The sequence below is a fragment of the Accipiter gentilis genome, chromosome 32 (genome assembly GCF_929443795.1).
Source record: "Accipiter gentilis chromosome 32, bAccGen1.1, whole genome shotgun sequence".
Lineage (NCBI taxonomy): Eukaryota > Metazoa > Chordata > Aves > Accipitriformes > Accipitridae > Astur > Astur gentilis.
This window is the reverse complement of record NC_064911.1, coordinates 16,268,018-16,291,867: the sequence shown is the minus strand read 5'-3', so window position 1 is coordinate 16,291,867 and position 23,850 is coordinate 16,268,018. Positions and strand designations below refer to the sequence as shown.

The 23,850-nt window shown below is 37.7% G+C and overlaps 1 protein-coding gene across 1 annotated transcript in view; it reads left to right on the top strand.

Moving 5' to 3' along the window:
• IL1RAPL1 (interleukin 1 receptor accessory protein like 1) overlaps positions 1-23,850 on the top strand; it is a 729,989-nt gene that overhangs the window by 399,600 nt on the left and 306,539 nt on the right. The window lies entirely within an intron of this gene.

Sequence of the window (23,850 nt, the reverse complement as noted above, 5' to 3'; positions counted from 1 at the left end):
AGCCTTATACTAGATTTTCACTAGATGCGAAATGACGCAAATTAGAATTTGTACATAGAAAGTACAGAGAAGAGTCGCTACCAATTGTTCAACGGTTTGAAAAATTTGGGTTTTGCAGTTAGTTGAACAGATGAAGCAGTGTTCCTCTCTGTATGCACATCTATAAAAATGGTCTTGCTGCTGAGACACAATAGAAAGAGTCAAAAAGAAAGAGTAAGACTGAGTGGCTGGAAAAGGAACACAATGCTGCAAAGAAAATAAGGAAATTGTTTTACCAGCACCTGGAGATGTTTAGTGGCTACTTTTTTTTTTTTTTTTTTGGTGGGGAGAGGGAGGAGGCAAGGAATGTTGCCTGGGTTGTATGTGGTGAAGGAGGTTTTTACCAGATGATGTGTTTTTCGAAACATTTATTCTTTGAGCTCTTTACATAACCTGTGAGACGTTTTGCAGCACTTTCAGCGTGGTTCTGATGATGATGATGGTTTTCTTTAAAAGAAAACCACAAAAAACTACACATTAAGCTACTTAAGGAGAGTATTTAGTTATGTTTAAATTAATATTTTTTCACCTAAGGGTGTAACAGTAGCCATGAAAATGGCAACAGTTTTGTCAATTTTTCCATAGCAGTATTTAAAATGCCATAATGAGTCCCCTCTATTTAGATAAAGAAAACCTTAAATAGCTGATATTGGACTTTTCAGCAAGTATGATTTAATGCTGAATTTAGCTAATCAGACATACTTTAAAATGTCTTTACCATGTCAACCTTTATTCATGCTTTTTGTAAATGGATTTTAATCTGGAGGTGGGTAAGGGCATGTTCTAATCTACTTTGAGCTACAAACTGCTTTCTTAGCACATGCTTAATTTCCAGTTGTCAGTGTTTATATGTGTAGATTGATGATAGATTTTAAAAAAATACAGTACTAATTAGTTTGTGATCCTGAATACTCTTATGAACAGGTACAAAGCCTTTCACCTCGAGGAGACCCACTAGAATAAGCAAGTATTTGTTAAAGGGTTGGTACTAAGGAGCCTGTGCTTGTTCTTCTATCAGTGTTTCAGTTTTAGATTTGTTGGATGGAACCTTTCAAGAGTATGATCAAGACTCTTATTGGTAGAAGTCACAATCCTCATTTCAGTATCAGAGATTTTTTTTTTTTATTATTTTTATTTTTTTTTTTTTGTGTGCATACAGTCAAAGGTTACTTTCAAATAGTTTTGAATGCCCATTTGGAATCAAGTTTAAACTTAATACTTTATGTTCCTGAGATAAGCATGTATTTGATATTTTAATCTGAAATATATAAAATTAATTACTCGGCAATATAATGGTTCCCTTTTTCCCTCGTTCCTTCAGATTGTTACATTAAAAAGTGATTATCTGACAAAGAAAAATATAAGAGGCTGAACTGATGCCATCTGGCAAAATTATGTACTCTCTCTGTACTTCCAAAGTTATTGCTTCAGAAATATCTAGAAAAACCTCTCACGTAAAATAGCTGTCTACTGCTCTTTACTGCTCTTCAGTCTCATCACTGAAATCAGAATATTCGGCCCCACTGTCACTTTAAGCTTGGCTACTGGTAGATTATACCAGAGCATCTGGAGGCAGATTAGTGAACAAGAACTGTAATTTCTTTCAAGGAACAAAGTGAAGCTTGCAGGGATGGGATTTAGGAAATTTTTCTTACAGATTTGAAGTTTTTGTTTATTTTAATGACAAGGGCTTTAAACGCCTTCAGAATGATGTTATAAGCTATTTTAGTTTTGAAGACACAACTGAGAAGCTCAGTTAAGAATTAAAATTACCTAGTAGCAAACTTCTGTTGAGTGCGGCGCTTGCAGTAACTTGAGTAGGAGAGCAGAAGAGGTGGACCGGCGAGGTAACGAGGGCAGGCAGTAAAGGGTAAATGAGCAAAAGCAGAACTCTGCTTTGAATAAATGGCTCTGCCTAGTTTTATTTCAAACTTACTCGAAGGGGTGGAACAGTCCAGTACTTACTATTTTCTCTGCTCGGAAGCTCCTTTCTGCACAGTTCTGCACCTTTGCTACCTGTGCCAACAGTAAGGAAGAGAAATATATCTATTACATGGGATATGTAGAGAACAACATGCTGGAGCAGACTGTAGTGGGCCAAACTAATTTCTACAGTGACTACATTACAGTAGAAACATGGAGTTGTATTAGGTAGAAAAGTTCACGTTTTCAGTGAAATTAACCTAGGGATAGGAGTGAAGGCTGGCTCTTTTTCCTTCAGAAGCAAAGAAACGACCTTCATCCTTGTCCGGTAGTGTTCACAATATTCTCACCTTTAATTTCTTATCCCTGCTTTTCTTCCTACGGGAAGCTGGCTGCCATAAAGGAATTGAGAAAATCAAGACTGAGCCTTATTATCAAGGCACTGCTGCACAGCCGTAGCTGGAAAAGAGGAGATAGGCAGCTAGAAATACCTTTCAGCTTACTACAGTCAAAAAAGAGGGACTATGAGCTGATTGGTAGAAAATCTATGGGCTTATACTCTGCTTTCAAGGAAGAAAATAATATTTAATTTGTTTCAGGTACAGCACTGTACCATTCTGCTGCAATTTCTGCATGCTGCAATTTTAAGGAAGCAGAAGATATACATTATTAAGTCTTTCAGTAGATGTCACGTCACCTGCTTGCTTCTTGTTTATCGTATATGGGCAGTAAATATAACTAGATAAGCTGCACAAAGAGTTAATATATATATGTATTCAACTCAAGCTCCCAGAAATAATGTGTATATATATACACACCTGGAATAACACTAGGTACTAAGTAGTTTCTGACAAACTTTCTGCCCCCTTCAATGTTACAAAAAAAGCTGAAATATTGTTCCTGTTAAACTGACATTTCCTTCATGTTTTCATTTTTTCCTTCCCTGCCTGGAAACTTCTATTACAGTACCTCCAGTAATGGCCCAACCTAACATCAGCTCAGGTCAGTGGAGCCTGAGAGGAAGGCTGGGCTGGGATTTATGGTAAAGTGCTACAGTGGGTTGTATCGCAAAAGACAAAATAGGGGTTTATGATACATTCAGCCAGAGTTTTGCATCGGTATATCAGTTAAATAGTGTTTCGAAATCATCTTTATTACTGCATACAGTGTAAGTAGCAATTCAGACATCTTTCTGAATCTGAATATGCCCACACTAACTAATGACCTTGTCGTTTTTAAACTCATGTTTTTAAATCAGGTTGCTTTTACATCTGTAACTAGAAATTCTCACTTTAGAGCTAGAGATAATATATCTTCCCTTGTAGAAAGCACTCTGGACTTAAAATATGTAACATCTTACTTTGTCCTCCATTTGTCCTTAATGATGGTGGTAGTAGCCCCTTTACTTTTCTGTAGTTGAGTCTTTGTGCAGACTTATGTGTTTGGATGTTTACAAACATGAATTGCTTTGATAAGCTGAAATATTTAGTGGAGAAAAATACATACAAGCAACCAAGCCTTGTTCGGAAACATGTGAGTGGCTATAAAGTAAGCACAAGATCCAGACAAAACCCGGTAACAATAGGAGTTTAAATACTGCATTATAAATTACATTACAGATGAAAAGCCTTCTCCAACTTTCACACACTTAAAATAAATTCATTAGGTACTTAACAGCCATGAAAATACTGCCTATAGTTCCTTCAATCGTATTCAGCTTTGAAGTTTCAAATTCAGACCTGACCGCCAGGTTCAAACTGGGAATAACAGCAACTACGGAGATGGTTCAAATCTCTTTGCAGCCCCAGTCACTAACAAACCTGAGCATCTGCTTGGGAATCTTTAACGGTTTCTGTTAGTCACACACAGTCTAGCACTTGAGACAAAGAGGTAATGCATATAGACTTTTCTGGATTTATTTCTGAAAGAAAGAAAGAAGGAAGAAAGAGAGAAAGAAAGAGAGGAAGGAAGGATGGAAGGATTTTTGTCCAGTCTCGTATTTAGCTTCATTACCCCTGCTATGGCCTTGCACATCTGGAGGCAGAGGCTTCAAACATGCCTGTTTCTAACTCGTTTTTTAAGGTGGGCTTCAATCTTTGCTGTTCAGCTGTATTTTAAATAGCTCTGCTCAACTTCACAGCAGTTGTGGGTTTTGTTTTTATGTTTACACAGGGATATACACATGCATCCACACCTACAGACATTATGTTGCTGCATCACATAACTTCCCCGCCATATAGTTCAGTTAGTGTATCATTTTTTAGGACAGAAATAAAATAGAATATCTTTAGAGAGGTTTTAAATAAAAGAACATTAATTTTCTCTATAAAATTTTCAACCAAAACTGCTTCAAATTTCCTTTGAAAAGCATCACAGTGTAGAAGAATATACAAATTTTTTTTATTTTTTTTTTTTTCTTCTTAGACATGATTGGAAACCTGAGATTGCTGTGAATTTATAAAAATATTCCTTTATCTTCATGATGTGAAAATTCATTGTAATTTTAGATAGCATAAATTTCTTCTGTTGGGTATGATGTGTTCCTGTGCTGATCATCTTCAAATACAAAAATATTGATTTTCTGTAGTTTAATAGATCTAGCTTTGATAGATCGTGTCAATTATAGCTTATGTAAGCAATGTAACTATTTAACTGTTTGTTTATGTATAGCTACTTAAAATAATTGCAGGTATATGAATGACGCATTATTATCAGCAGGTAGTTATTTTGTGAAATACATAGAGATAATAAATATGAAGTTTAAAATAAGAATAGATGCAATTTATTTTTAGAGAAAATTCCCTCAGTCCTTTTGTTTGTTTGTTTATAAACAATGGAGCCTAACCATCCCCTGCAGTAACTTGTTGAATTACCCGTGTTCTTTCAGATATTGTGAAGTCTTGTTCTATTCATTTTAAGAAGATTATCTATTTCTATATGTATCATTCTGTTGGTTCCTAAAACCCATACATTGCATGTACTTATAGTATGTACGCGCATAATTGTTTAATGCATTATCGGAAATCCTGAATATGGAATGTATAAGGAAACCGTTGCTTTAGTGAAGGAAATGGTGAGCAAAAAAGAAATACAATTAATATTTCATAAACCTTGGGCAAGCACCATTTCTTCAACCTCTTGAATAATGTAAAACATATTTACAAATGGGAATTACCATTTCATGGTACCAGCCATTTTTATAATCAGTCTTACTGTAGGAAAGGCTTTTACACTGGCCATATATACTTACAAATATTTTTTATTTCTTTATAAAGCTTTTACCAACGATTATCTTAAGAGTAAGTGTTCAGATAATGAGATCTTAAATCTGAATGAAAATCAAAACCAACAAAAAAGAGAAAATATCTGAAAATTAAGCCTTACAGCAATTTATCTTACAAGTTCAAACCCATGGTGTTGCCTAGATCTGCATGGGAGCCCTGGTTACATTTAATTCTGTTAGTAACAAAGAAATCTGACAATGGATAGTACAAGTAAGCTTTCTTAAAGGAAGACCAAATGTTCTAGCAATACACAGAAATAACTCTCAGAAGAGCCTGCTATTCTATTAATTCCTTTAACTAAGTATCGTCACAGTGGTAAAGTAATTAACAGAAAAAGAGCACTAGAAACAGATTTACAATGACTCCAAAGTAGTTTGGAATGCAGATTTGCAAGTTTGCATGATTTGCGTTTATTGGGATGCTTTTGAGTGAAGCCTGGAAGTCCTGGTTTAGAGCATTGGCCCACGAAGTAAAAAGAAAAAGAAGAAAGTAGTTTTGTAAGCATTTAGAAAACAGGCATTCGTAGCCATATGGCGAGAAAACTGAGGGGATGGAAAAGGAAAAGAGAAAAAAAAATGAGGATGGAGATGTCTGCACCATTTGGGTTATTTAAATCTTCGAACCACCGTTACAGGTCTTTGCACAGGAGTCAACAACTCTGACAGGCTCTTGCAGTGGTGTTGCAGGTTCAGAACATTGACTGCACGCAGGTGATGGAGTTTCCTGGGTCCCCTCCTTCGTGTCGCTTTGGTTTGTAGAGAGCAGGGCAGGCAATTGACTGTGCCTTCATTATTCCTACGCTCCATTTGTAAGCTTGTCTGAGCTTTTTCCAAGGTCTTTTTCTTCTGTGAAAGCGCCTGGTAACCCTGACTAGGAATGTCTCTTCTAATGATCAAGGTTTGATCCATCTCCTTTTCCAATGTAAGCTTGGTAGACATCCATGAAATTTTTCATTGTGACTTAGGGATGCCTTGGTGAGTAGAAAAAGCCTTCAGGCTAACATTAGGAATTTATACAGGTTGGGTTGCTGGAGCTTACATTAAGTGTCCTGTACAGATGGAAAAAGCAGTTGCTAGTTCTTAGAAATAAATGAGATCTGGGATTTCCCTGAAGCTGATGCTTGTTAGAAGTCAGGTGATAGAAATCTACCGTTCCCCCCGTCCTTCTGACCCTGCAGGAGGTCAGCTGTCTGGCATTAGCATCGTTATGGTACATGATAAATACTTTTCACATGTGTTAGGACAAAAGGAGTGCCTAATACTGAAGAGAGAAACAGGGGAGTGCAGGGTAGTTCTTGTCGTGCTTAAGTTGATATAAGCTATGTATAATGCTAAATTCCAGCACGTGTTTGCTATTTGCTTGGCTTAGGGAGAACTGGATGCTGAAAAACAAGCGAGCTTGGTGGTGAGTAGATAAAAGAGCAATGTGATCTTTACAGGGGGTGTAATTGTGATTTTAAGTGAAGAGTCTTGGTGGACTAGACGTAAGCAAGTCTGAGTGCTAAAAGAGCTAGTCCAGAGAGTTGTTTTAGGTAAGACTCCATTAAAAGGTATATTAATTTATACTCAGGGGAAAATAAGTAATGCCTGTACTTACACAGAATAGGGGAAGCATGTTGATATTGGAGAAGAAGAGGTTGGTGTGTGTGACTGAGCAGAAGGCATTCTTAATATCCCATTCTAACAGCTCGGAACTTACAGGAAAGGCATAGACAATGCTTAAGGAGAGAATTATTTGAAGGAAAGCCTTCTATGTGTTACCAAGTTTCTTTTACTACTAATTCTTTTGTTGTTGAGATATTTGCTGAAATACAGCAATGTAACAAATAACTAAGTCTGACTTTTGCTTCCACTATTTTATTATTATTATTTATTATTATTATTGGTTTTTTTCCCTAAGAGTGCTTTTAGTAAATGAGTTTCACTTGCCCTTTGATTGTTCTTCTTGTTCAAAGTTGATTGCTCAACTTCTTCAAAGTTCTTCTTGTCACAACTAAATTAGTATTTCTGACCAAAAAAAGTAACGTTTCAGATCTCATTTCAGTATAATAGTGAAATATGACTGTGATGTTTGGTTTTGCAGCTGTAATTTCAGTGGGAAAAGTCCTAAGCTGTAGTCAGGTTGCCTTAATATGTGTTGTTTGTAGTAGGAAACACAGTTTCTCTCTTGTTAAAGACTAGGTGGTATTTCGTCCATTTTGCCCTCTCCTGCTCACGTCGTCCATTTTGCCCTCTCCTGCTCACGTCGTCCATTTTGCCCTCTCCTGCTCACGTCGTCCATTTTGGGAAAAGAGCAAAAGCCCTGTAACAATGTGGAAAAAGTTGCCTATCAGTTGCCCTTTTAGCAAATGTGGGAGAAGTAGAAAATACAGGTAAAATTGATTCCATATAGCAGATGTTAAGTCAAGGGTAGATAATTTTCTTCCAGGCACTAGAGAAGATGGAACACAAAGGCAAAGAACTAAACCGACTTGCACATATTTTCAAAACAATGGCTTCAATTTTTTCTTTGTCTCCAAAACTTGTTTATAGATTTTTTTTCTTTCTCTAACAGAATTCAAAACAACCAAGTTGTGTAGCTAGTAATAATATGGCCTCCTACCTCTTGTATGACCGTTTCAGTTTGCTCTTTACATCTTCTTTCAAATTGTATTTTGAATCTCTGTCCTGCAAATGCTTACCTCTGTGTTGTGGGCATCGAATTCGGTTTAAGCATCTAGATGCTAAATAGCTCCATGAGAATTGTTTTCTTCTTGAATTCCTGTTGTTCTCTGGCCAGAGAGCAATTTAGCTGACGTTAAAATATAGTGAAGGCTTGATTCGGTTACACAGGGATAGGTGTCTAATACTATTTTAGAGGCAGTAGGAGCGTTTCCAAGACATTTGCAAGGGAATGACATATATGGCACTGGATCTGGAGGAGGCTGAATGTGGGATACATTTCGGCAAGCCACATGCCACCACGCACCCACTCTTTGGTAAATAAAATGAGCTTTTTGTAGCTTTTTCAGCTAAACCATTTGCTAGGCTCCCTCAGCCAGACTGACAGCTACAGTAGGAGTTTAGACATAGCAAACAGGTATATGAATGTAAGTGGATCTCAGAACTGAAATGTCCTAAACTGAATCCCAAACTAAATTAACTTCATTGCTGTATTCACATCACATACGTGGAAATGCACTGGCTGATGTGAAAGTTAAGGGACATATCTCTGTACTCAGTGCTATGTCATGAGACTGACATTTTAAAATATTAAACTTATTTGAAGAGTCTATAATGTAGGACTGTAATGTGATTGAATTAACTTATAATCTAAATTCTTCTGAAATGCAAATCTGAAATAGTGGTTGAGGCTCCCAAAATTCATCAAACTGACTTAAAAGCCATCCGTTCAACAAACAAGGCGCTCTCTCAGTAATTAGATTAACATTTCCAAGGTTTCTGCACAAATAAATATTACAAATGCTCCTTTAGGAATGGGAAAGAAAAGCAGCAGCTGAGATTCTTTAGTCAGACTCCAAGAAGCATCAAATATTAGAAGATCTGCGGTGAAGTCTTGCATGACTTTTTCAGAAGGGTCGAATCTGAAAAGGGGTTGTGTGCGCCGTAACCCAGAAAGTTTACAAATACAGCAGAGAGAAAGGAGAGAACCTGCCTACTGACTGCGTTCTGGTGCTGCTATGGTAGGAATATGAGTAAAGTTGGGAAGAAGGTGCTATGTTTTCCGGATGTCTTTGGAACAATTCGATCAACCCTTGTTTCCCCCAGCAATTAGACTATTTCCCCCAAACCAGGACTGATCCAAAGCAATCCTAGCAGCGTTCCGAAGTTCTTTCGTGGTCCTTGTTCTGATCTGTGCTTCTTTCTCCTCTCCCTCCATAAATCAAAGGCACCCAACATGACCAAAAACGAGGAAGAGGTTTGTGGTCCCCAGCATACAGAAGATTGGAAAGGTCGAGGCCTCTGCCCCTCTTTCTCTTCTCTTCAAGCTTCTCTATTCATCAAAATACAAAAAAATCCTGTGCCTTCCTCTTTATCTGATCTAGGAAGGAGGGAGAAACATCTTTGGTGCAAGTCTTCAGGCTGGGGCTTTATTCTTTATCAAGGAGGTGTTCATGTGTGCTGTGGAAAATTTGGTAAATGTAGGAGGATGGCATGGTGATAAAAATCTAAAAAGAGAACAATGTTTGGGGGTTTGGGGCTTGGGGTTTTTGTTTTTCTTTTTTTTTTATTTCTTACCTATGAGGAGAAATATTTCAAGAAAATTTAGATCCAAGTCAGCTGGACATTTGGAAACTTGTAGGCAAAACAAAATCATTGAGGGGGAAACCAGTGGTAAAAGTATCAATGAAAAATAAGTAGAAAGTATTTAAATAAATTTTATGTTTTCATTTAAGTTTTCTGGTATGTGTAACAGATTCTTTTTTTTTTTGGCAGTCCAGTAAATAATTTTACTGAAATTCTGGCTGCTAGACAAAAGCACTAGTAAGAGATTTTCAGGTGTGGTGTGTTTGGGGTTTTTTTTGTTTATTTGATTGCTTTTTTTAAACAACTTTTAATAGTAATATTATTGTTCCAGAGAAAATCTTGAAAGCAGTGAATCACTAAAAAAAAATAAAAATGCAAGAACTGGAGAAAGCGTGTAAGATATCTCTCAGCTCATGCACATGGCTCCAGATTTCTCTGTGTGGTTTTGGTTTGGGGTTGTTTTGGCAGGGGAAAAGTACCTGGTTCTCATTAGCAAGACTTATGAAGGAAAATTAATCAGGTATGCTACATGACCAAAATGCAAAGCTTTAAATGTAGGAAGACCAAATAAAGTAGTAATAATAATAAAGGGAATAATTTGGAGATTAAAAAACTGTCTTGATTATTTTGAGGACTTTACCTCACTGATTTTGAACATCAAAAATTTTGTGGCTATCCTTTTGGAAGTAAAATGGTATCTCTAATCAAAATGAAAGAGCGGGATGAGTTGAAGGGAGGGGAGTGTGATAAACAAGTGGAGAAGAAATTGAAGAATAAATGTATTGGCCTACAGAATCCTGAAGGCAAGCTATCAATATTCTCTTGTTGGAAAGCAGCTTTCTGACTTAATTTTGTTTTGCTTGTTTTTTCAGTCTCTAAAGTCTTAAAGAAACAAAGAAATCCCTCTGTTTTCCCAGTCATGTCTAAATAATTTTGGAGTGGATTATGTTGATGAAGCCTGTGAATTTTATCTGTTTTCACTATGGCAAGGGTTTCTTACGTAAAATTGTTTTAAACAGTGATGGCTATTAAGATGCATTATTCCTGTTTTTTAAGGGTATCTTCCAATAGTCACAGATGGGTTAATCAAGTTTTACTAATCTGACAGTCTACTAATAAAAACAGAAACTTGAGAATAGATGCTAAAGGAAGTCTCTTATACTTTTTTTTTAAATAATAATTATGTAAAATGTTATAATTATAACCTACTACTACTGGAAAGACTATGCATCATTGTTCTGCTAAAAATGACATTTAGCATTTATGTGGTTTTTTTGTTTCTTTTTCAAAATGTAAATTAGATGCTGCCCATCTCACTGAGATGGCATAGTTAATAATTAACATTGTTGCTGAAGAATAATGAAGATCCAGAGCCTCAAGATAGTAAATAACCTGAAAAACAGTTAATGGATGTTATTACATCTGTATATTTCCTGAGACTGAGAAAGAGAGGGATCTGGATTAAATATTTTAAAAAATATTTTGGTCAATAATAATTTTTTTAGTAGCATCCATTCTCAAATGTTCATGTCCATTAAAGTATATATGGATAAGGTGTTTGACCCAAACAGTTCATGACTGCATTATGAGGTAGTTGATAGCTGGTGAGCATGGAGGGAACTGGAGGACAAAAGCAGCAGATAACTCCTTCACGCAGCTGTATGTTGGTGAAAGATTGCCTTGGAAACGTAGGACATGAGGCGAAGCGAGTTACTTGTGGGGTCTGGCAATGTCAAAGAGCAGGTTTTCCACAGAAGTGCTGATGCACCTGAATCAATAGTCCAGTGTGGAGAGGGTAGAGTACTTGGAGAAGTCATACAAGACCTCAGAGTAACTTTAGGTTTGATGTGCTAGAAGTAATAAAATGAGATCTTGTAACACTTAAATCATCTGGATTTAAAGAATATTTCTCTCTCTCTTTCTGCTATGATAAAGTCAGAGTTCACATGTAAGCATAAGATAAATAAAGGTCCATGTTTGCAGTGACCATATTTCATAAGGAATTCTTTCATCAGTTCCAGTGGTGAGTGTAGAATGACTAAAGTGTAGCTCTTTTGTAGTAAATATATCCGGGCTTGATGGTAGTCTGACATCGGTGAATTTACAATTTATTTGTTTTTATATCTTCCAGACATAAAGCTTACAAGCAGACTTAGCAAGTGAAAATTAGTTGTAACACTGAAAGTAATATTGTGCAGAAATTCCCACTATAGAGGAAAACTAATGACATTTGCATATTTGGTGCTTGGTTAGTGCTGCTGTCTGTCAAAGTAATGTAGCCTGGTGCTGCTAATGTCAAAGGTGACGAGGCTGACCCAGCAGATCTTGAGGTATTTAATTGCAGAGGCTGGGAAGATGATCAAAGGTCAAGATTGTCTCTATAATCTTAATTCAGCCTTTTAATGCAGGAAGCATTATGGTATAACCTTTGAGTGCTAAATTTGGACCTCGTTTAGAAAATTAGTCAAGATCGGATAGCGAAGAGGGCCGTGTTTTCACTTATTGCAGAAGGTGATGTCTGCATGTGAATACACACACGTGCGCATGCACATGTATATCCATAGCTGCACACCAGCATATGCATAGATATATATATGTGCATAGTGAACCAAGAAAGAGAATTAAATGCAGGAGGGGATGGTCAGAATACGGTTGATGAGGATGTGCTTGAAAACTGGATTTAATTTTTGTCCGTCACAGACTTCTTATGTGAAAATGGCCAAGTCATTGGAATGAGTTTGGCCTTCCTCTTTTTGGGGTTGCACTGTGGATTCTGGCCACTCTGGCATTTTGTTCCCCCCTGCCCCGAAGTGTCTGTCTACCTTTTCTGGACATTACAATTAACCCCATTCAATATGAACAGCTCGGTTCAGTGTTTGGTCCCAGGTGTAGTTCTGCCTCGATATTCATTCTACCTCTGCTGCGGTTTTGTGAGTTTTTATGCCAATATGACAACATAAGGGAGTTCTTCTTTCTGATGTGTGGCACCTAGCCTCAGGCCAAGGCCAGGTAGGTTGGGGATTTTTGTATGGTATTAATCAGGCTTTGGATTACACAATTAATGCCCAAGTGAGATGCCTACAAAAACTACATGAAGGGAAATAAAAAGATACCATGCTGACGTCTTGTATCTCTTGGTCTCACTGTGTGTCATAGCACCAAAACATGTCCTGAATAACTGATGGGACAGTGTTTCAATAACGGCTTGTGTCTGTTCAGCTCCTGAACAGAGCAGATCCTCAGCAAACCCCAGGTCTTTCGACACGAATGCAGAAAAGGGACATGTGGGATGCAGCGTCCTGCAGCATGTTGCTGCATGACAGTAATAATAAAGTGTAAAAATCAAAAGATGAGGCTTCTAAACAAAACTCTTGACTCAGTTCGCTACAGGACCAGTGGATATGCAATATTCCAGGACTGACAGGCGGTTTTTGCCATGACTCCCAGCTGAGCTGGAAAAGAGTATCTTGAGGATGTGCACTTAACCTAATGCTGCGGCAAAACCCGGCGTTAACTGCAGCCACTGTTCTGGCTTCAAGGCACCTGCATCTCATTTGCTTTAGGAGCAGTTCTTTCCCCAATAAGCAAAGGGTTATGCTCGTAAAGTGTAGAAAATGTGAGTACTTTTCAATAGAAAACTGTTCCCTCCCAAAGCGTCTGAGTTTTGACTGAGACTTTGACTTCTTAGTCACTGGAAATTGGCTGATAACTCCAGTGGGACCTGGATTTGCAGTTATCAGCTCACACTAAAAGCTGCAGAGCTGTTAAAAAATACAAACACATTCTTTCCTTCTATCATCGCTAATGTGTTTTCATTTGAAGTACAATTCAAGTGTTGTTGGTAATGTCCTTGTGAACCACGTAGAGCCTTAACTTGAATGTAGGGGTACTCAGTTAAGCAGCTGGAACTCAGGAATTGAGTCTACATAAGTTACATATGGAATAAGCTAAGAGTTTTCAGCTGCTCGTGCAGTCGTTCCAAGTACATGTCATTTAATGGTCACATTCACTCAGTCAAGGTTTATTTGAGAGGAGTTAATGTAAGAACAGAAAATTTCAGTTAACTCTCCAGTGAAAACAACTAGCTCTTTATGAATTGTTTGGCTCAAGTTTTCAGGACAGGGCAGAAAAAGGACAAATAATTTCCCTGGGAGACTGCAGTCAAATATTCTAGTTTGAAAGGTGAAAGGTTAATGAAAAACTTGGATAGTGCAGCGATAAAACTATATACGAGCTTATAAGGAAATGAAATCCTTTGTATTCGGTTCAGGATATGCAGTAAGTAAAATCGGGACCTGCATACTGAGTGGTAAGATAGAAAGAAAGATGAGATCAGAGCACATTTACTGGGGATTGTACATCCATTGTACATCCAGGGTGCCAAATAAGAAGAGGAAGTGGCTGACTGGAGGAAAGGCTGGGGAAAAAGAAATGTGCTCGTGGTATTTAAAGATAACATTGTAATATAGGCACACAGGGTGACAGGATTAAGGCAACTTTAATTACTGCGTTCCTTTACATCTCATTTTTTTTACTTCACGTTTTTGGTTCACGTATTTTAAATCTACAGATTGCATGGCAGTAGAATTGTGTGGGTTTAATTTTAATGGGGTGTGTACACCTTGTTAAAATTAATGTCACCTCCGACTCTTCTGTTCTATAAATTTTACTCCAGGCTCTACAGCACTATAGGTAGAAAAATTATTAACAAATTGTGTAGATTTAACGTTATACAGAATTATATTGAGTCCTTGTCCTTAAACTTCTCGAAGATGGTGATGAGATTTAATGGCGACGCACGCAGCTTTCCCATTTCTAGGTTGTCTTTTTCTTGTAACCCCCCCCCCCCCCCGTAGGAATGAGCAGGACAGGCGTCCCCAGGCAGGCACGCTCGATGCCGGCGGTGCCTGCCGAAATACCCTCCCCCCAAAAGATTTCCTTCGCGGTAGCGTTGCTTTCGGGTTTGGAAAGTGGCAGTCCCTTTTCCTGCTGACAGCAATGTTGCATCGATCCATTCATCGCTTGAAATGAGCAGAATGGCCTCGGGTAAATGTGAGATCTGCTGGACTGTTATGATACACTGGCGGTAAATACTCCATTCGTGCTTATTGAAATTGCTAATTTTTCCATTTGGCTCTCAAGTGCTGAAGCCAAACCAGCGTGCACACTCCTTTATGGGCCCCAGGAACGCCCTCTCAAGCTCAGGTCTGTTCATTATTCAAGGGGTATTATATTAGAACGGTTGTCCGCCCTGAAATATTGCCCCTTGCTTTTGAAAAACTGTTCAGTTTTTCCACTACGAGTAGTTTTCTGTATCAGTTTGTTTATTTTTTGTAGGAATTTTTTGTTTAGGGGATCCCTCTAAAACGGTACCAGTCCCAGCATTAGACTTCTTGGTCACAGGGAGTCTTCAAAAGGGAATGAATGAAAACAGGGACTCTGTTAACCTCTCCTATGGCTCACCAGAGAGAAAATACCTAGTTGTTAATTAGAGCAATAAACCAGCAGTGTATGTAATAAAGTACCATTTGTTTAGAGTGGTACTTTTAAGCTGTACTTTCCTATTCTTTATGAGAAAAATCCTCCCACACGTCTTCAAATCTTGTGGGTGTTCAGTGCATGAGGAAAATTGGCAGAGGGCAAATGAAATGAAATCAGCTAAAATAGAAGAGTTTGGATGAATTTTTTTCTCCCCTTTTCTAACATGTGCTTCTATCCAAAATAATAAGACCAACGAGATTAATCAGTAAATGCCACTTCACTGGACTTGATATGGTCTGAAAACAGGACTTGTGCCAGCTTTCGTGGCATTTACATTCTGTCAATGAAAAAAGTAAGATACAATTGCATGGACAAAATAATATGAGAAAAGCACATTATGACCCAGATTTTTCTGAGGCATTTTTCAAGCCCTGAAAATGAGAGTCCCCCAGTCCCTCCAGGGCAGAGAAGGCACGGCTGGTTGCTGGATGAGTTAAGCTGTGCTGGACAGTGGGTCCCTGCTGGGTCTCCCACATAAGACTTGACATAAAGTGATTTACACGGGACACCAGGCGTTGTCTTATTTGGGATACTGGGGGTATCCAAGCATGTGTGTCTTCCCTCGACAACGATGGACGGGCAGAGTGAAAATGGGGATGAGGCTCTATAGCAGCCTGTGGTGTAATATTCTAATGTTGCATGAAAACCTTAACTTTGGGAATCTAGAGCGAACCTTACTGTCAATCTCTTCTCTCAGTCTCATTTAAACAGTAATTTTAAATGAGCGGTCTGCTTGTGTTTCAGTCCTTTGCTGCCACTGAGAAAAATCATCGACATGCGGTACTTTGACCACCGTGTTTTACTCTTTGGTGTTTAGAAAATGCATCAGAGAAATTTAATTTGAGTGACAGAATGACTGTTACAGACTCTTGTTTTAGCAGTGTGAAGACTGCTAAAGGGGGAGTAATGTTTTTGAGTGAGCAGCTACATGATTAATAAAGTTGCGAGCATTTTATATGCAGCAACATTTACCTCTTTCTGATTCTTTAATAGCTCTATCTGGACGAGCTGTGAGAGCCAAATTTATTTTTGTTGAAGCACTGTATATCAAACTTGGAAATTTTGCAAGTTACAGTACAGAAAATGATATGTCTTTGTATTCATGTAAATCTGAATTGCATCGTGGATGATATTTCCTTTAAAAGTATAAATAATCACAGAGTAGGATGACGGTTTTGATTTTCTGTCACCAAGAAAAGGAGAAAATATTAAGTGCAAGGGGACCATCTTCTGCTATTCAATAACTGTTACTGTTATGCAGCAATTGATAGAAATTGGTAAGGAAGTAATTTTCATGTGTTTAGAGTGATTTTGATGTCGCAATATAGTTAGCAATCACTAGCAAATGGGGTAATTTACTCATCCTGTACTACGCTCTCAGAATTGTTGCAGTTTATTTTTCTGTTATCATTTTAAGTGCTTAAAGGGTCTATTTTTTCAGTAATTTCAGCTTCATTAATTAGCAAATTACTACTTCAGTTAAAAGAAGTTTAAGGGGTTTGACATGCAGAGTATGTCAAAAAGGCCTTTCCATATTTACAGTATTTGTGATCCTGGCTAGGTCATGAACTTTATATGAAAATGCATTTAGATAAGTGATGGAAGTGGAAATTATGCAAAAGCCAATCTACATCTTGTTCAAAACGAGCCAAAACTCCAAAGATCACAAAAAAATAAGGATATGAGAGTTCACGTTATTTATATTTACTGAAAATTCCGATGTTTACCACTGTATCTCTAGATGATTTAGTTTTCGGTGCTCCTGTGAGGAGCGGGGAGTTGGACTCAATCCTTATGGGTCCCTTCCAACTTGAGATATTCTATGATCTCTGTGGAATTTTCCTCCTATAGCCTTGAAGATACATATTTTCTCCTCAGAGGCAATGAAAATGATGCCTCCTCTTTTTAATCTTTTATGACTCGGAGAACAGGCATTATGCGCAGGCATGCATGATTCTCTTATGTAAATTGGAGAGGTTAGCTTCTTGCTAGAATAAATGGCTTCTGCTGGAGAACTGGCTGACCTCTTCAAATAGTAACATAAAATGTTTCCAGTTCTCTAGGGTATGTATAGGAAAGGAGGGAGAGGAGGATATACATGTTTAGATTTCCCTCAAGAATATATATGTTCTTACACACTGAAATAGGGACAGTTGCAGGTATTGTCTTCTAGTTCACAGCCCATTATTTCTTCTAGTATGTAGTACTCTCGGAGAAGAAGGATGATTTAAGTGGTGATTTAAGCAGTTTAGAGATAGTTGTCTTATTTAATTGCAATGATTTTTAATGGGCTTTAGGGAACCTAAAAAAAAATATATTGTAAATGTATCTTAATCATGCCTTCAGAATAATTTTAATTTCAGGAAAGAAAACAAGCCAGAAATATCTCGCTAACCATCTAGTAATATATTGTGGAAAACAAAGTCGGATCATTTATATACTGCTCTTTTGAGTCCAAGTGAAATCAAGAATGCAATATATTACGTTCAAAGTACTGTAATATGACAACAGCTATTTTACAAAACCATACCGTGATCCATGTTTTTATGCTTTCCTGTATTGTGCAAATCCTGCTGTAGTTTTTCCAAGTTTGTAATAGTGGTAGCTAACAGACAAGGATCTTGCAACTAACTTGAAAATTTTGTTTTCCAAAAGGTTAAGTGCGTAGTCAAGTCTATAAATAAGCAGTTGCCTGTTATTATACATTTTTTTTCCAATGAGGAAATATTAGGAGTTCAGCTGAAATAAAGTGTGTGTTGAAGTGTACCAGTTATGTAATGTCCAGCAGAGGTAATTAATAAACTAAATTACCTTCAGGAGCGTATGGGGATAAAGTTGAGACCCTTCATAGACAGACAGCAGGCAGAGATAATCCTGCTGTGTTAGGACTATATATTTGTAATGGGTTGTTTAACCATTTCAATCCCTTCTCTGGCCATCAGATTTCCATTTTCTAGAGAAAATAAATAATCATTCCTGGCAGATCTACACAAGTGAGACATCTGGCAGATGACAAATTAGGTAGCTGTAGACACCGATTTTAATTCTCATAATGTGGAGTCTCTTCCAAAATGTATATATTTCATCCCATCATCCATGCGTTAAAACTTCTAGAACTGAGCATGCATCCCATGTATAGGATAAGGAACTCTGCCTAGGGGTGCGGTGACTGACGAGGTCTGTGGAGTGATTGTAAATAATGCTCAGCAGACGTGAGCTTCTGTTTAGTTTCTGCATCTAGTACCTAAATATGTGACAGAGGGTGGGAACATCGAGTAGGATGGCTCAGCAAAAGGCAGGACAAGGTTCTGTGGTGGGAGACTACAGTATGATCCCTTCTGACGTTAAAAAAAACCAAAATCTTTGGCAATGGAATGACAGCTTCTATTCCTCAAAATGCACCTTGTTAGGTAACAGATCTTTCCCTGAGAAGGAACCTGAAATAGTTCTATCCAGGAAACTTAGCAAGGAGCTTCGAAAGGCCTGAAGTAGGGGACGGGCGTAATGCTGTGAAATAGTTGTTCTTTTGTATTCTTGTGCTAAATGAGTGTTCCTGTCTGACCAGTACCCTTGTTATTCCTTCTGTCTCACTCATTCTTCGTTGCTCTTTCATTCAATCCTTTTTTCAATAGTGTAGTGAAGGATGATATGATGTATGTATGATAACATGTAAATGTCCAGTCATACCAAATGGGGAAAAAAAAAAAAAGACATTACAAACAGCACAAAGAAAAGGTTCCAAAGAATTCCAGGACATAGAATATATTTCCATACATCATTTGAAAAACTTCAGGAGTTCTAAGGCAGATCCTTGCAAATGTTTACCAGATCGTGAATTTATATGCATTTGTCTTATTTTGTGTGTTATGTGTGGTCTGTACATAATTCATATTACATGTGAAAAGACAAAACTTCATAGATGATTTTAGCAAGATGCTTCACTGAAATTAATGGACAGGCAGCCAAAGTAGCCTATGGACCTTTGATATGAAACACATAACGTGGATAAAATCACAATGAATCAACCTCATTAATTCTATCTGAAAATGTACTTTGTTTTTTTTCTTCCACATGTGAGGGTATGCATGAGGGACAAAACTAATGTGAAAGCAATTAATAAATCTTATGTATGCAGATAGATTCATCTTTTGAGATTGGATCGTGGAGAACATTGTGGATTATGAATCGTGTCACTATCACATCACGTGTAACGCTTTGAAAATAAGAAAGGGAGCTTATGAAGAGAGGCAGCTTATAAGATCATGTTGTCCATAAGTATTTTATTTTTGTCAGAGTAGCAGTTAAATTCATGACGGTGGAATGTGCAGGCAACAAAGGGCTTTATGCATTGATTAAATGTCTTGGCTTTGGTCTAGTATTTAATCAACCACCAGAACAATTTATTGCCTAGCATACCCAAGCTACATGAATATTATCCTTTCATCTTACTAGTACAGACAGAACAAATGCTAAAGCTTCTGGAGTCAGCAGGCTAAAAACCTCAAGTGTTTTTGTATATACATCCATTGTCTGTGTATACATACATTTGTCTGTGTACCTAAAAGTCAAGATAAGAGCGTGCTATCATGCATTAATAAAGAGAATTATTCTTCTAAAGAGGAATTCTCTACTGCTGTTATATTTCTCATTAGCAAAGCTCAAAGTTTGCAGTTGAAAAGTTAAATTCAAATGTTATTAATACAACTTTAAAAAATGACAGTGTGTGCTATGTAACGCTGTTCTTGAAGATCCCTTTGAACATTATTTTCATGATTCACTTACAAGGTCAGAATGATAAGCTTTCCACCCCGTTTCCTATTTCATTTTTTAAAATTGTGATCAATTGCATCTTCTGGTTGAAACTGGTTCTTCTGACGCAGGAACTAATGAATTCATTTTGATGACAAAAGAAGGGGCACCCATCCAAGTCTTGAGGCATCAGCAACACGAGTTAGAAGGGCAAAAATTAAATAAAATAGCAGCTTATCCTCTCTCAACCAGAATAACAGAACTTCTTCAACCGTACCAAAGCACTCCCCGAAAGGTACAAAGCATGTATCATGGGAATTAGTCTATCAGATGTGCTAAGAACAGGTAGGTACTGTTAGGCTTTATTTCTCCTGCAGTTACACTTACAACCTGCTGATGTGGAGCTGTTTGCAAGCGAGAGATCCTAATCCACTAACTAAACCCTGTGGCACCTGACATGTTACACCACATGGGGATGGGACTCGTAACGACAGCGTGATCCGAGAGCAGGTGGAGGAGCGTTAATAGAAGCCATGTTTCCTGAATCCTGGTCCTACATGTGGTGCTGTAATCCCACCAGAAAAAGAAATCGGAGGGTGAAGTTCTTGTTCTGTTAACGTAGGACAGACGTTCTGGAGACTCCTAAGAGCGTGTCTAGCAACGCAGGCTGTGATACGACGGTGTTTTTCCTGCACCTGATTAGACATCAGTTTCGATCACAGAATAACAGAATTGCAGAATCGCGGAACGGCTGAGGTTGGAGGAACCTCTGGAGCTCACCTGGTCCAACCCCCCAGCTCAAGCAGGGCTGCCTACGGCTGCTTGCCCGTGGCCAGCTGGCTCAAGAGTATCTCCGAGGAGAAACACTTTTTGGCCCTTACCTGCTTCGGTATGGTGTTAAGTTTTAATTCCATACATCACCTTTGAGACGGTGCTGTCGTAGGATTATAAAAGCAGAGCTATGCGCTGTATTGTAAAAGTAGTTTTTGAGTGGGCCCACTTTTTGGTGATTGTGATAATTAAAAACAGAGGGAAATTGAGTAGTGGTTTGCTAGGATTTTTCATGAAAATATGAATTCAAATTAAAGGATTCGGCCACAGATACAAATTTCAAGTGATGAGATTCAAGATGAGAGAGTGTGTGACTAATATTTCACCTGAAATCTGTACTTTCAGTTTCTTAGCCCAAAAGGAAACGTATGGGCATGTTCTATATTTTTACCTTTAAGAAAAATGTTTTCCATTGGAAAAAACAGTTTGTTGAAATGAAATACTGACAATATCTTTTATATATGTATGTGTGTGTATATATGTGTGCGGGTGTTTTTATATATGTATGCTAATATGTATATACATATGTGTGTGAAAACATAACTAGGTAGTGGCAGACTTTGATTTCTGCTTCTTTATTAGTTTGTTCCTTTCCTCTTGAGCATAGCTTTGCATTCGTCAGTGTATTAACTATTGATTTGCAGCAAGTAAAAAGTAGGTGTTACTATGTCAAAATATAATTGCTATTCTAACTTTTTAATGTTCCAGTGTTATGACTAGGCCTCTAAGGACTAGCATTACTTAATGATTCAGCGCTATTTCCAAGAACTGTTGCAACAACAGTAGGGAATTCCAAAAGAATATTGATATGTTTTTGCTTTATTATGGAATGCTGTTCATGTATTTTTGAAAGAAACTTTTTTTGTATATTTTTAGGCATTATTTACACAAGTATGGAGGCTGAAGTGTCTCTGGGGCGATTAGATAATTGTTCAAAGCAAGCTGGACTTTTCTTTTTCTTAAAAAAAGACATAAACCCCCATAGCTGTCAGTAAGTGTTGAGGAATGTACATATAGGTGTATGATAGACAGATAATATACATAGCATGAAGATTATTCATGAAAAATCTGACTGTTGGAGTAGGCTGTGATGAGCTTGCAAATTTGTCCATTATTAAATTTCACTTTGAGTAGGGGTTTGGATTTGATGACCCCTGAAGGTCAACTTAAATTATGACTACATTGGTCCATTCAGAGTTATAGTGATTATCTCTCCTTTTCTGTTTTTTAAAAAGATGATGCTTACCCCAAATTGCAAAGAATTTTGCCTTGCTTTTCTCTAGCTTTCCCCAAATGAAACTATTTCAGGTTCTACCGAGTCCTAAATGCTTTTAAAGGATTACGTCTGCCTGCAGGAAATGCAGGGCTGTAGGGTTTGATGGAGAGCAAAGCAACTGGTGCTGTGGATCTGACATCTGTTATACGTCTATTTCTGGTGTGTTGTTTTAGCCTAGATGCAGTCCAGCACCTTGGAGTGAACTTCTGTTGGTGGTGGCTGGAGCACATTAAGTGTGATCTTGGAGCAATCTTTCAGCTTTCTTTCCTCTGAAAGAGCCTGGTTGGTACATTCGGAGACTGCAGTAGGCATGGTCAACAAGTTATCTTTGAAAGTGCCCTCTTGATCCAAATTAAAATGCTAATGTAGGTGTGCTGCTCTGTTCCTTCCCTCATCTCCGTGAGTCCTTTTCCTCATCTGGTGTTAACTGTGTCACCTATCTCAAGGCCTTTTGAAATGCTACTGCTGCTAGTTTGTTGTCTTAGTGACACCACCACCTCCTTATCTTTTCTTCCTCTAAATGATACACCGCTTCTGCTTCTCTGACCTGGCACTTTTTAGCCGTGTTCTGTCCATCACATTTGCTATTAATTGAGCCATCAGTTCCGTCCTGGAGTACCTGTTTACCTGTACTTGTGCGTGGGAACGCACTCATTCAAAATCTCCCCCCTCACTCCAAAACCCTATCACAACTCGTGTCTCTAGTCATGCATACTGTAGCTTGCACCTTAATAATGGATAGCTAACTTCCGAATTAGGATTCCTTAACAGTTTAAAATATGGTTTTGTGAGGGGAGTATGATATTCAGAGTGAAAATATGCTCATCTTAATTATTTATGTGTGCCGCTGTAAAACTTTAGAGTTTTTAATTATTTATTGCTGCAGCTGAGATTGCAGCTGCACATAGAACCATTTTCCGTGACACCTTTTCCCAGAATTCAGCAATGGGATTCAGAAGCTCAAGTTATTCTTTGAGCATGTGTTTTTTCACATTGCCTACGATGTTGGATATTGCTTTCAGACAGAGGAGCAGTCAGTTTATGTAATGAGTTCAGTAAGAAATTATTTTGTCCTGTGGCAAAAGGAAGAGATTTCATTTAAGCTCGACTGTTCAGGTTATTACTCAAGTTTAACTTGTTGCCATGTTTTAAAATAAGTCAGTTTGTTAAAATGAAATAAATTCTAAAGTATTTAGCTCCGCTTTTATTCTCATTTTCTTGTTAATGTATTTTCTTGCATTTTACTTAATGGCTATTCTTTAGTAATACAAGTAACCCAAGTAATCTTCTGCTGTGGCAGCTGACGGTTTTCTCCTGACAGTGTTTCACTGGTTATTTTATTTCTGTTTGTATTGTTGCCCTATTGGAGGAAACAAAGGTTTATAGCTGTGATAGTCCTGAGCTGTAATTCTCACAGAGCCTACATCTGGGTGATTGCAGACAAGCCACTTGACCTCAATATGACTCAATTAACCCAGCAGCAAAATTGGGTAAACATCAAAATCTCATTGAAAAGCAGCTGCTGCATCTAAATTGAATTGTCTAAAATTGCATTGTGACAGCATTGCCATTGGGCCTCTGAAGACCTGAATTTTAATTGTTTTTCAGTCATAATGCTACACAAAAACAGCCCTAAAAAGCATGCAAATAATGATGTCTCCATAGTTTTGCCATGACATTGCCTGTATAGTCAATGGAGGCATTTAGAGAATATCTATAAAGTGACTATGATAAATTCTTCTTAATTTTTCAAGTTTTGTCATAACCATTTACATGTATATTTACTTGCAAGGGGCGTGTGTTTCTATAATTTTGGATCAGATAGCAGCAATTTCATCTTTAATTCATCATACAGCCTTAAGAAATTGATTGATCTTGAGGGCAACCTAGCAAACATGAAGATTAAGAGAAGTTTTATGAGTTTTTGAAAAATGAATGGCTCAATCTTGGGAAATAGTCC